Below are 11,063 nucleotides of genomic sequence, written 5' to 3'. Positions count from 1 at the left end.
CTTCACACATTTACACAGTAGAAAACTTGGGATTGGTTCCAAGTGTACTAGTGAGGGCAGGAGCCACGGGAAACTCGAGTGTACTGTACAGCCCCTCTCTATGATAGCAAACACGGTTCCTGCATTCACACATTCATTTTTACACGTGTGTGTGGAGGGGTAACTTGTGAACTGGTAGTGCTCCTTCCGCCCTTCCTCTGAGCCCCTCTCAGCCTTTATCTTCCTAAAACGTCTGAATCCCTTTGATAAAACTCGGCTTCCCCAGGAGATTCGTGACTTAAAGCTCTCCCTTCTATGTCTCTCTCAATAAAAAGCACAATCTTCCACCGAATTTCCCCTCCACTGAGGTAAAAATAAAAATAAAAAAGGACAAGCATCTACTGGATGAGTGAACTCCATCGCCTCCCTTTTTATAGCTCCCTGCGGAAGGTTCCGTCATCGGCTTACTTTCTTCCTCCGCAAGAGGGAGCACCCGCGTATTCCTACGCAGCCGCCGAAAGGACTCCTGAGGAGCATTCTTAGGCCAGAGCTCTGAGAGCTATAGAGAAATAATTCCTTTTTCGAACTCTAATTGGCTGCCTCCGCCGCTGCCGTCCCACCTTCGCGATGCCTTTCCTTAATTGGATTGGCCGAGAGGCACCCCGAGATTGGCAGGTGAATCCTTTCCACAGACCCCTCCCACCTCGGCTTGAGGACCGACAGCTCAAGCCGCCTATCGGCTTCCGCATTCGCCCGGCGAGCCGACATCTCCCCGCGTCTGATTGGAGGTCGTCGAGCGGGGGCCGAGCCTTTCCGTCTGGGTGGAGAGAATCGATTCCAGCCCCTTCTCTTGCCAGTGTAGCCGCGACGCTCCTGTCAGGCGGTTCGATCCCTCTTGTTATCCTCGTCCTCTCCCCGCCCCGCCGCTCCTTTCTGTGATGCCGCTCTTCCCCGGCCTGGGGGCTCCGTGATGGGGCTGGGCGGCCTCTGTCCCGCTGGCTTCGTCGCCGCTCGTTGTACCCCGCCAGGCTGCTGATTTGACGGCGGCGCCGGTGTCGCCTCCGCCCTTGACTGCACTGAGGTAAAAGGGGTGGGGGTGACGGGCGGTTGTTGGTCACGTGAGAGGGTGGGGGGAAGGGAGGGAAAAGAGCTGGTGGGGGGAGGGGCTCATCCTTGAAGCCTCCCTCCCCCCCCTTTCCCTTTCATCCATATGGTCTCAGTCCCGGCTTCCTCATCCCCACCCCGCCCTGTCCCCAAATTCTCCATTGGGGCTGTGGCTCCGCGGTTGGAGCATCTGCCTCAAAAAGGGCCAAAGCCCTTGGCAGCATCTCCAGGTAGGGCTGGCCTGTCTTTGAACACTCACCCCGGGAGAGTTGCTGCCAGTCGGAGCGGGCAATACTGAGCTGTTGGGCCAAATGGCCTGACTCAGAAGTATAAAGCAGCTTCCTATGTGGACGGCCACTCCACCCCCCCAAAAAAGCCGCCCAGGAAGGGATAATGTAGGTGGATCTGCATGTGCGGGAAGGGGATTGCCATTTCTTTCTCCCCCCCCCAAATTATCCTCTGTCTCCCCCCCTTCTCCTTGCCCTGCCTTTCCTCCAACTGTTTTCAGCCCTCCCCACAATTGAGGGGATCAGGTGGATGGAGGGATGGGGTACACAAAGGTGGATATGGTTGATCCCTGGGTTGGTCAGGTGATAAACCCCACTCCTTCCATATTAATCTATATGGGGGGGTGTTTCTCCCCGGCAAACATATGACCCCAAGTGACATCCAAGAGGATGGTGGCCATAGTGTGATTAGTATTAGTAGTGAAATGATAATAGTTGTTAATAATAATTAATGATCATGGTTTTCATACTGCCACTTGCAAACATCAGAGGCATAAGAAAATATAATCAGCTCAATATAAGATGTAGTAATAACAAATTAAGTATAATAATGTATTTGGCTTTTAAACCATATTTTTCCTGCCCCCGCCCGAATGTTAGGGTCTGGAATACATACATACATACATGTGTTACAAATGACCTTCCATTTATGCCTCTTTTAAGTAGGTGTTAGCTCCACTGATGGCTTACACCCCAGTAAGTGTAAGAGGAGGCCGTTCTTTAACCTTTAAATTCAAAATACCTGTGCTCCAAAGATATTGTTGGATCCTAGCTGGCTGAGGCATTTAGGGGGTGGGAATCTCTATGGGATGTGTCATTGGGAGAATGGGGGCAGAGGTGTGTGTATGATAATAACACATAATTTATGCATGTAGCTGTGTATATATACAAGGTATGGATTAAGTATGTCTAAGTGTATCATTGACTCACAAGATTGTGTGCTGAACTGCAGAATACAGACATAGCTAGAAACTAAAAACCTCTTTAAATTCCTAGCAGTTAGAAGACTGTGATTTTCCAGCCCTGCTATATCTGTGCAGCTAAACAAATAAACATGTCTCTTGTATACTGTATATTTATTGTAATCAGCAATTTCCTTGCACTCTCCTTCCTCTCCTTCGAACAGACTAGGAACAACCCCGTCATCCTATTGACTTGTTTTCCTTTGCCAGTTCCAGTTTTTCTCCCCCCTCCCCCCAGTCAATTCCAAATGGAGATTCCTTACAGCCCCCCTTTTTATTACTAATTCCAAGTTCCTCCTACAGGCATTTTTATATTGGGACCATACATAGTTTGAGATCTCTTGATTGCCTGGTCTCTAAATATTCACAGAGAATGCCTCTCAATCTAGCCAAATTTGAATCATCTTTCTTTTTTCTTTATTTATCTCCCTCTCTCCAGTCCCCTCCCCCGCTTCCCTAGTGACATCTAATTTAAGATCCCAACAACATAACCATCATAGGAAGTTGCTGTGATGGTGGTTGTCAGTGACACCCCTCAAAATAAAGCATTTATACTTCATAGCTCCCTAGCTCCATCACAGATATATTTTGTGAATCTCTGCAAATCTCAGTAAATACTTCCCTCAATAAAGAAATCCCTTTGAATCTCAGCCCCCCATCTCCATCAGTTCTGCTTCCAGTTTCCCCACTGTGAACCCACTCCTGAGTGGGACCAGTAGCCTCATATTTATTTTAAGAGAGCAGTTTTCAATGTTTGCATCCTTTTTCGCTGAAGCTCTGTTGCAGCTTCATCTTTTAAGCAGGGCGGGGTTTGAAGCAGAATTCTTCTTCATTCTATATTAATTTCTGTCTCTTCCCCAACCCCAATTCCCTACAGCAGTGACTTGTTTGGGAAATGCCGGAACCTCTGTGTTTGTCTTTTCCCTACCTCTCCCCCCAGCTTTTCCTCTTCTCTGCCATAAACAGCTGCCGTTTTGTTTTGATGCGTTCCCCCCCCCCCCCCTTTCCTCTATATCCAGCACAGCACAATTACGGGGCAGCCATATTGGGATGATGATCCGACAGTCCTCTAGGAGCTTAATCAGGGATGGGGCAGAAGGTCAAAAAATACTATTTTGGAATCAATGGCTTTAGTGCAAATGCTCACCGGGTTTCATGGAGTTGTCTGCTAATTGTCATGGCCTGCTTGCATCTTCATAGTTGTGTCTGTACCTGCTCAAGTTGAATTTTTGAGGGTGGGGTTGTAGGACTCTGTGAGTTGCCTTTTTATATTGTACATCTCTCTCTGTGTATTATATTATGTAATATTTCTTACTGTGGAATTTGATGTTTCTCTGTATGGAGCAAAGATTTTAAAGCTTTTGCCCTAGTCCTTCCATCCTCCTCTTCCTTTTGTCTCCATCTTACTGGCTGCACACAGTGACTGCTGTGAATTTTTATTTATTATAAAGTGCTAAGTGGATATTCAACTCTATAGAAATAGATGATGACGATGGAAGGTATTTAAGTGTCTTTGTCATACAGCTTCCATAGCTGTAGCAGTATGAAGGAAAAAATGTGGTTTTGTGACTGATGCCTAACTTGATAGCATTCAGATGCTTGGTACTGCTGCTTTCATTTAAATTTAAAACGGTTACCAGTCTGTATTAAGATGATAGACACCAGGCCTCTGCCTGTCTCTTTCCCTGTTACAGAACGTAAAATTTTACACATACTCTCTATGAGTATTCACACATTCTCTGTCCTGGATGCTTTGCTTACATTAATCTCTGACCTGGTTTCAGTTGTCATCTTAGTCATGGTGAGATTTTTGTCGAAGGTGGTCAGATTTTAATTCAAAAGGTAACATGCATTGCCCTTAATAGTTTTAAAGGCCAGCTTTGGCTTCCCATTAATTTATCTGTCTGGTTTGTGGAGCTTTTATATGATTGTGTGTACTGTGTGCATAGGAAACATAGAAAACACATGAAGCCAATCAAAAATATTTGCTTGGGTTTGTTTTAGATAATATTTCTGGAATTAATTCCACCCAGTGATTTGGTATTTGTCTGGCAGGGACTAGGATGGAAGATGCAACAGAAAAAGTGGAGGGCAGGCCTGAGTAGCCTTTTTGAGAGGTTTAGTCCTCCAGTAGAAATGATGGCTAATTGTTTTGCTGAACTAGCTGTAAAGTTTTTGCCAACTCTGCTAGAAAAAGCTTTTGGACTCTTCCATTCCTGGCCAGCCAGGGGCCCTTGGGATTTTTGAAAGGTCGTTACATTTTGATCTGAGTATTAAGCTGAAAGGTGCAAAAAAAGTCAAATGGTTTAAAATGCAGTCACCATTAAAATGGCCACAAACTTTAAAAGGGGATCAAGCAGACGCATGGAGAATAATAGCCACTAGTCATGGTGATATTGCCTCCATTATTGGAGGTGGTATGCCTCTGAATGCCAGTTGCTGGGGTTCGTGATTGGGAAATTACCTTTATGTACATGTCCCACTTGTGGGCTTCTCATTGGCATCTATGAGAACAGAATGCTAGACTAGATGGGCCTTTGGTCTGATCTAGCAGGTCTCCCCTGTTCTTACACACAGGCACACTCAGTAATGTAAGCTGGTGCTAATCATTACATATAATAGTAGTGAATCCCTAAGAAGCCCTAAGATATGAGTCCTGAACCTACTACTGGTCACTGAGTGACCCTTAGTTCTAGTTTTATATGAGAGGGAGGACAAAAACTTCTCTCCACTGGGAACATACATGAAACGGATGAAGAACCTGTCACCCTCTAAATGTTGGACTCCCAATTTGCATCAGCCCCAACTAGCATGACCAGTGGTCTAGGCTGTTGGGAGTTGGAGTTCCAACAAACTGTGGAGGGCACCACATTTTCCATCCTTAGACTAGTATCTATCATGACAAATGGCCAGTCTGTCATTTGTTTTTTTTTAAGTTTTAGCCTCTGCTGTTCTCTCATGTTCAGAATGGAATGTCACTGTCAGTTTCTGAGATGGGAAGTATATACTTCATAATGTATTCTTCTCCTCCCCCATCAAAAAAAGAAAAAAAGAGAAAAAGTTACCTGCACTGGGAAGCAGACACAAAGTGGTTTCACCCTATTGTGTGGGGTGGGGAGTATGGCGCACCCTTTGTGATTCAGTTTATAAACTGGAACATAGGAAGCCACTTTACACCAGTCAGTCTATTTGTAAATCTATCCTAGTATTGGCTACATTGGCTGGTAGATGTGTCTCAGGTAGAAGGTCTTTCCTGTCACCTCCTCTTGACATCCTTTTAACTGGTTATCCCAGAGATTGCATCTGGGACCTTTTCACACAAAGCAGGTGCTCAACCTCTGAACTGTAGTTTGCCAGTTGTCAGATGACTTTGATAGCTGCTTCCTTAGGCAAACAACTTTAACACCTTTTACAAGGTGTTGTGAGGCTGGAGGCTGTGCCTTACTTTTGTGAAACCTTTTTAGTTCCATATATTACTTAAACACAGATGAAAGCACCCAAGCTTCATTATTGCACCTTTTCAAATTGCAGTTTGCAACAAATTGCAGCAAATTCAGTTTTTTGCTGAAAATGCCCCACCAACTGGGATGTAGGAAATAATAATAATAATAATAATAATAATAATAATAATATACCACCATTTGAGGATCACAGGGGGTTCACAACATAAAAATACAAAACAAGAACACAAAATACATAATGAAACCAAAAGAAACCAATAACCCCCCCTCCCAGAAACACATTTAAAAGACCATGGAATGTTAATCAGTCAAAAGGCTGGTAATAAAGAAATGATTTTGCCTGGTTATGTAATGAAGGTAGAAGGCGAGCCCCACTGGGGAGAGCATTCCACAAATGGGGAGCCACCGCAGAAAAGGCCCATTCTTATGTTGCCACCCTCCGGACCTCTTGTGTAGGAGGCAGATGAAGAAAGGGCCTCAGTTGATGGTCGCAGTGTCTGACTTGGTTTATATGAGAATAGGTGGTCCTTGAGGTATTGCGGTCCTGAGCTGTTTAAGGCTTTATAGGTCAAAAGCAACACTTTGAATTGGGCCCAGAAACTAATTGGCAGCCAGTGCAGTCAGGTCAAGATCGGTGTAATATGCTGAAATCGTCTTGCCCTGTGAGCAACCTGGCTACCGGATTCTGCACCAGCTGAAGTTTCGGAATCATCTTCAGAGGCAGCCCTGCATATAAATGTGTTGCAGTAATGTAACTTAGATGTTACCAGAGCATAGATGACAGATGTTAGGCTATCCCTGTCCAGATATTGGCACAGCTGGGCCACCAGCTGAAGCTGATGGAAGGCACCCTGTGCCATTGAGGCCTCCTGAGCCTCAAGAGACAACAAAGGATCCAGAAGTACCCCCAAGCTGTGTACCTGCTCCTTCAGAGGGAGTGTAACCTCATCAAGAGCAGGCAACCTACCATTCATCTGGTCTAGGGTACTGCCCACTGGATTCAGCTTCAGTTTGTTGGCTCGCATCCAATTCATGACCGAGGCCAGACAATGGTAATGCCACACCTGCAGATGTAAAGGAGAAGTAGATTATAGGTTGCCTTCCCATCCTGCAGCTGTCAAATTTTCTTTCTTTGGTGCCTAAAATTGTTTTCTGAGAGACAGTTGTGTCTCTCAGAAGGACAGTCCTAAATAGTCAGAATTACTGTTTTTTGTTTGGTGGCTTTTAGTCTAGTTCCTTTAAAAATCTTTTTTCCCTTCTAACAAGACTCTGGAACACTCTGTTCAGCAGCCTATTCCATTTTTCAGTGGTTTCGTCATCTGCACAGGCATTAAAGCAGCACTTCAGATGGCAGTGTGTGAGCTTACTAAAGAAGGCTTGTTCAGAAGAATGGTGTATTGAAATGTTTCCCAGCATGCTTATTTAGTCAGGCTACACATTTCGCATATTGAAGTCAGAGAGAGGATTAAATGGGGCAAGTGTGCCCCCAATCTCACGTTTGACCTCTCAATAAATTGGTCCGTCTCTTTAAAAACAAATACACCTAGCAAACACAAAACATTGACTGTTTTGCATCTTTGCATGTTCTCTGTTCTGAGATTTTGCATTCTAAAGTGATGGTGCTGTTCAAGAGAGAAGGAACACAATACCTGAATCATGTGATGGAGTAAAGCAGAAAAAAAGTCAATGAAGCAAAAGACCCTATTTCTTTCTAACACATTTGAAGTCTGCTACAAATGTGCATAAGAGCAAAAGAAGAGTCTGGTGGATCAGGCCAATGGCCAGTGTTAGAAATTAGCCAGGCACCAGGCACATTTTGTGACTGGTGCAGGTCCAATTGTGACCATGTGGAGATCTCTGGATGTCAGGTTGGGGACTGACATCTCCATCTGGTTGGCCCTTCTAACTTTCTTAAGCAGGTAAACCAGGCATGGCCAAACTTGGCCCTCCAGCTGTTTTGGGACTACAATTCCCATCATCCCTGACCACTGGTCCTGTTAGCTAGGGATGATGGGAGTTATAGTCCCAAAAAGCTGGAGAGCCAAGTTTGGCCATGCCTGAGGTAAGCAGAACAGCTTATTTATAACACTTATATCCCACCTTTTCTTCTGCAAGGAGTATATGGTTCACCCCCTTCTCAGTTAATCTCACAGGTCATAGGGATTAAGAGGCTGTGACTGGCCCAAGTGTGCTTCATGACCGAGTGGGGATTTGAACCCTGGCCTCCCAGGTCCTAGTCTGACACTAACTACTACTCCACACTGACTTCCTAGAGTCCTTCTTCTATGGGGCAGCTATATAAATTAAGTAGGTAAATTAATATGAGGAAAACAAAACATCACTTAGAAAAAGATCTGAATTGTTTTCCTTGAAGCTTGAGTTTATGTTATTCTGGATTGTTTTGTTTGATGTTTCAATGTGTTGTAAACCATTCTGAGATTTTGTTTTCTTTAAAATATCAAGCGGTATAATAATGAAATTATTCTTAACAACAACAACAAATCCCATTGTAAAAAGCATGCCTAGACATTCTGTGTGGTGACTGCAACCTAGAACCAGATGTCAGTGGGATGTATACACACTGGATTCAAGCAAGATTCAAGCATTCTTTCCTCCTGTGATTTCCAACAACTGCTATTCAGAAGCATTAGTGCCTCTAACTTTGGAGGCAGAGCACAGCCATTATGGCTAGTAGCCTTCAATAGTCCCCCTTCATGAATTTGTCTTGTTTGGGTGGTATGAATCCATTGAAATATCCAAGTTTGAAGAACAGAGCAGCTTGGTAACTGTGGTGCACAGTAAACCAGAGGTGTGAGATCCATCACTTTCCAGATGTTGCTGGACTCCAATTCCCATCATCCCTGACAATGGTCATGCTGGCTGAGGCTGGTGGGAGTTGGAGTCCAACAATATCTGCAGTGAGGAATCTCATAAATGAAGTAGCTTTGAATGAGTAAATGCTGGATTTTCTCATTCTGTTGGAGGCTGTGCTATCCTCTGATTCTTTAGCAAAATTACCAGTGTAACCCAAGCTATTACGGTAGAGATGAGATTTATTATTGGAAAGAGCAGTTTTAGTCATCGGTGTGCAATCCCTGCTCAAGGATGAGAAAGGCTGTATCTTCTTTGTGGTGTAAGGAGCTACAAAAGGACACTTAAGTTGAGGATTCCAAAGTACCGGTACTTAATGTACCTTCTATGATATTACCAGAAGTTTTTTGTCCATTAATCCAAAGTGCTTTTAGTTCTGTTCCAAGACAGCTGATGATAATGAAAGACCGTAGAAGGCAAAGGTTGTACAGTATTGCAGTATTAACATTCATGCATCTCTGCTGTCTTCATCTCTTGGTTTGTAACTTACGGATTTTTGCAGACACACCTACAAGCTAATATGTAACTTTCTTGTTTTGATGTGGCATGAGGAATTGTGAGTTAGCTAGCAGCCAATACTCGTTTTATTTGGTGGGTGGGGGAAATGACCTGTCTCCTAAATGTATAGCTACTGTGAGATATAAAAGTTGTCCAGTTAGCTATACTACTCAACAGTGGCCAAATACCTGACTAATAAGATGACACATCCAATTCCTTTATTTCACCGTGCAACCTGTCTTCACCATTGTGAAAAGGGGCCATAGTGTGAAAAAATATGGGGGTGCAGTAAGGATTCATTAAAAAAAACAAAACATTTTATTAAGGGTTTTCTTGTTTTACAGTGTAAGTGTAATGCCTCGTATTTTTTTCTTCCATGTAACATTTTTACAAATCCGTTTCATTTGATGAGGCATTAGGGAGAGAAGAAAAAAGAAAGAAAAAAAGAAAGGGGGGTGGAGGGAGGGGAGATGGATGGGGGTGGGGTCGGGTAGCGGTGTTTCTATTATGCTTAATGTATGTAGAGTTTGGTGTCAGCGTGCTTGTGTTGTTCACTTGTGTTCCTTTGGTGGTGAGAGAGGTTGGGGTTGGCCTAGGGTGTGATTGTTTGTTTGTGATTGGCTGTGGTGATCTTTGTTTTCGTGTGTGAGTGAGGTGGGTGGGTGTTTTGGATCAGGTTAGCCATATTGATTTGTATGCTGTTGGTGGATTATTGTCGTTGTCCTGTTGGGCTGTGTACGTGATAAAGGGGAGCCATACCGGGGTGAAGGTGTCTTCTTCTGTTTGTCCCCGTGTCAGTTTCAGTTTATTAGTTAATTTTTCTAGTAGGGCTGTTTCCCATACTATTTGGTACCATTGGTCCATGCTTACTCCTGACAGGTCTCTCCAGTGTCTGGTTATGGTGTTTCTGGCTGCTGAAAGTAGATGTGTTATGAGTTCTTTGTGGTGTAAATGGGCATTGTTGTCTTGGAAGATGTTTAGTAGGGCCAATTCTGGGGTGAAGTCTAATACTTGTTTAGTTATTTTACATATTTCTTGTATGGCTGTTGTCCAGAATAGTTGGATTTTGGGACACTCCCACCACATGTGGAGGTATGTGCCTGTGGAGGTGCACCCTCTCCAGCATTTTGGTGAGGTCCCTGGGTGTATTAGCGCTAGTTTCCTTGGTGTTAGGTACCACCTGTAGGTGAGTTTCAGTGTGAGTTCTTTTCTTTTCGTTGATATGGATTAAAAGGGGGGTTTAGACCACATTCTGGTCCATTGAGTGGGGTTAATCTCATGGCCTATGTCATTCTCCCATTGTTTTTTGATTGCGTCTAGGGGATTTGCGGGGTTTTGGAGTAGTATTTTGTATATTGCGGATACCGCCCCTTTACCGTTTCCCTTTGTTGTTAGGAGGAGGTTTTCAAAGGTTGTCAGGGGCCTAGTTGCTGCTGATTTTACTGTTGGGTTGTTTAAGAGGGCATGTAGTTGGTGTTGTGTTAACCAGGGCATTTGGGTGTCTTCTAGTTTGTCTTGTATTTCTTGTGTTGACAAGGGTTTGTTATTTTTATAAAAGTCTATTAGGTGATATAAGCCTTTGGTTCACCACGTTTTTATCTGGAGGTTTTGTGCTGCATGGTGGAATAATGGGTGGTACGCCAGGGGGATTAGTGGGGATGGGGTTGGGGATAGTTTGCCTATTTGTGTTTTCCATGCTTTGTGCATGGTCTGTGTGTACCTGTTAAATGTTGTGGGAATTTTCTTTAGTTTGTTTGGGAGGAGTGGGTATGTTGTGGTGCAGGTATTTTCAATTGTGTCCCTCTCTAGGTGTACCCATTGTTTTGTCTCATCTTCTAGTATATATGGGATTATATGGCGTATTTGGTTGGCAATGTAATATGCTTCTATGTTGGGGATTC

General features: G+C 44.0%; 1 protein-coding gene across 17 annotated transcripts in view; it reads left to right on the top strand.

Annotated features, from left to right (window-relative positions):
• Nucleotides 1-839: 839 nt before the first annotated feature.
• Nucleotides 840-11,063, top strand: part of KIF1B (kinesin family member 1B) — a 135,676-nt gene continuing 125,452 nt past the window's right edge. For all 17 annotated transcript variants that reach the window (XR_014551610.1, XR_014551611.1, XR_014551612.1 and 14 more), the window contains exon 1: nt 840-1,060. The gene's annotated coding sequence lies outside the window, so the exon portion shown is untranslated. The remainder of the gene's footprint in view (nt 1,061-11,063) is intronic.

Source organism: Podarcis filfolensis (genome assembly GCF_964270895.1).
Source record: "Podarcis filfolensis genome assembly, chromosome: 8".
NCBI lineage: Eukaryota > Metazoa > Chordata > Lepidosauria > Squamata > Lacertidae > Podarcis > Podarcis filfolensis.
The sequence above is the reverse complement of the archived record's forward strand: the minus strand, read 5'-3'. Positions and strand labels throughout refer to the sequence as shown.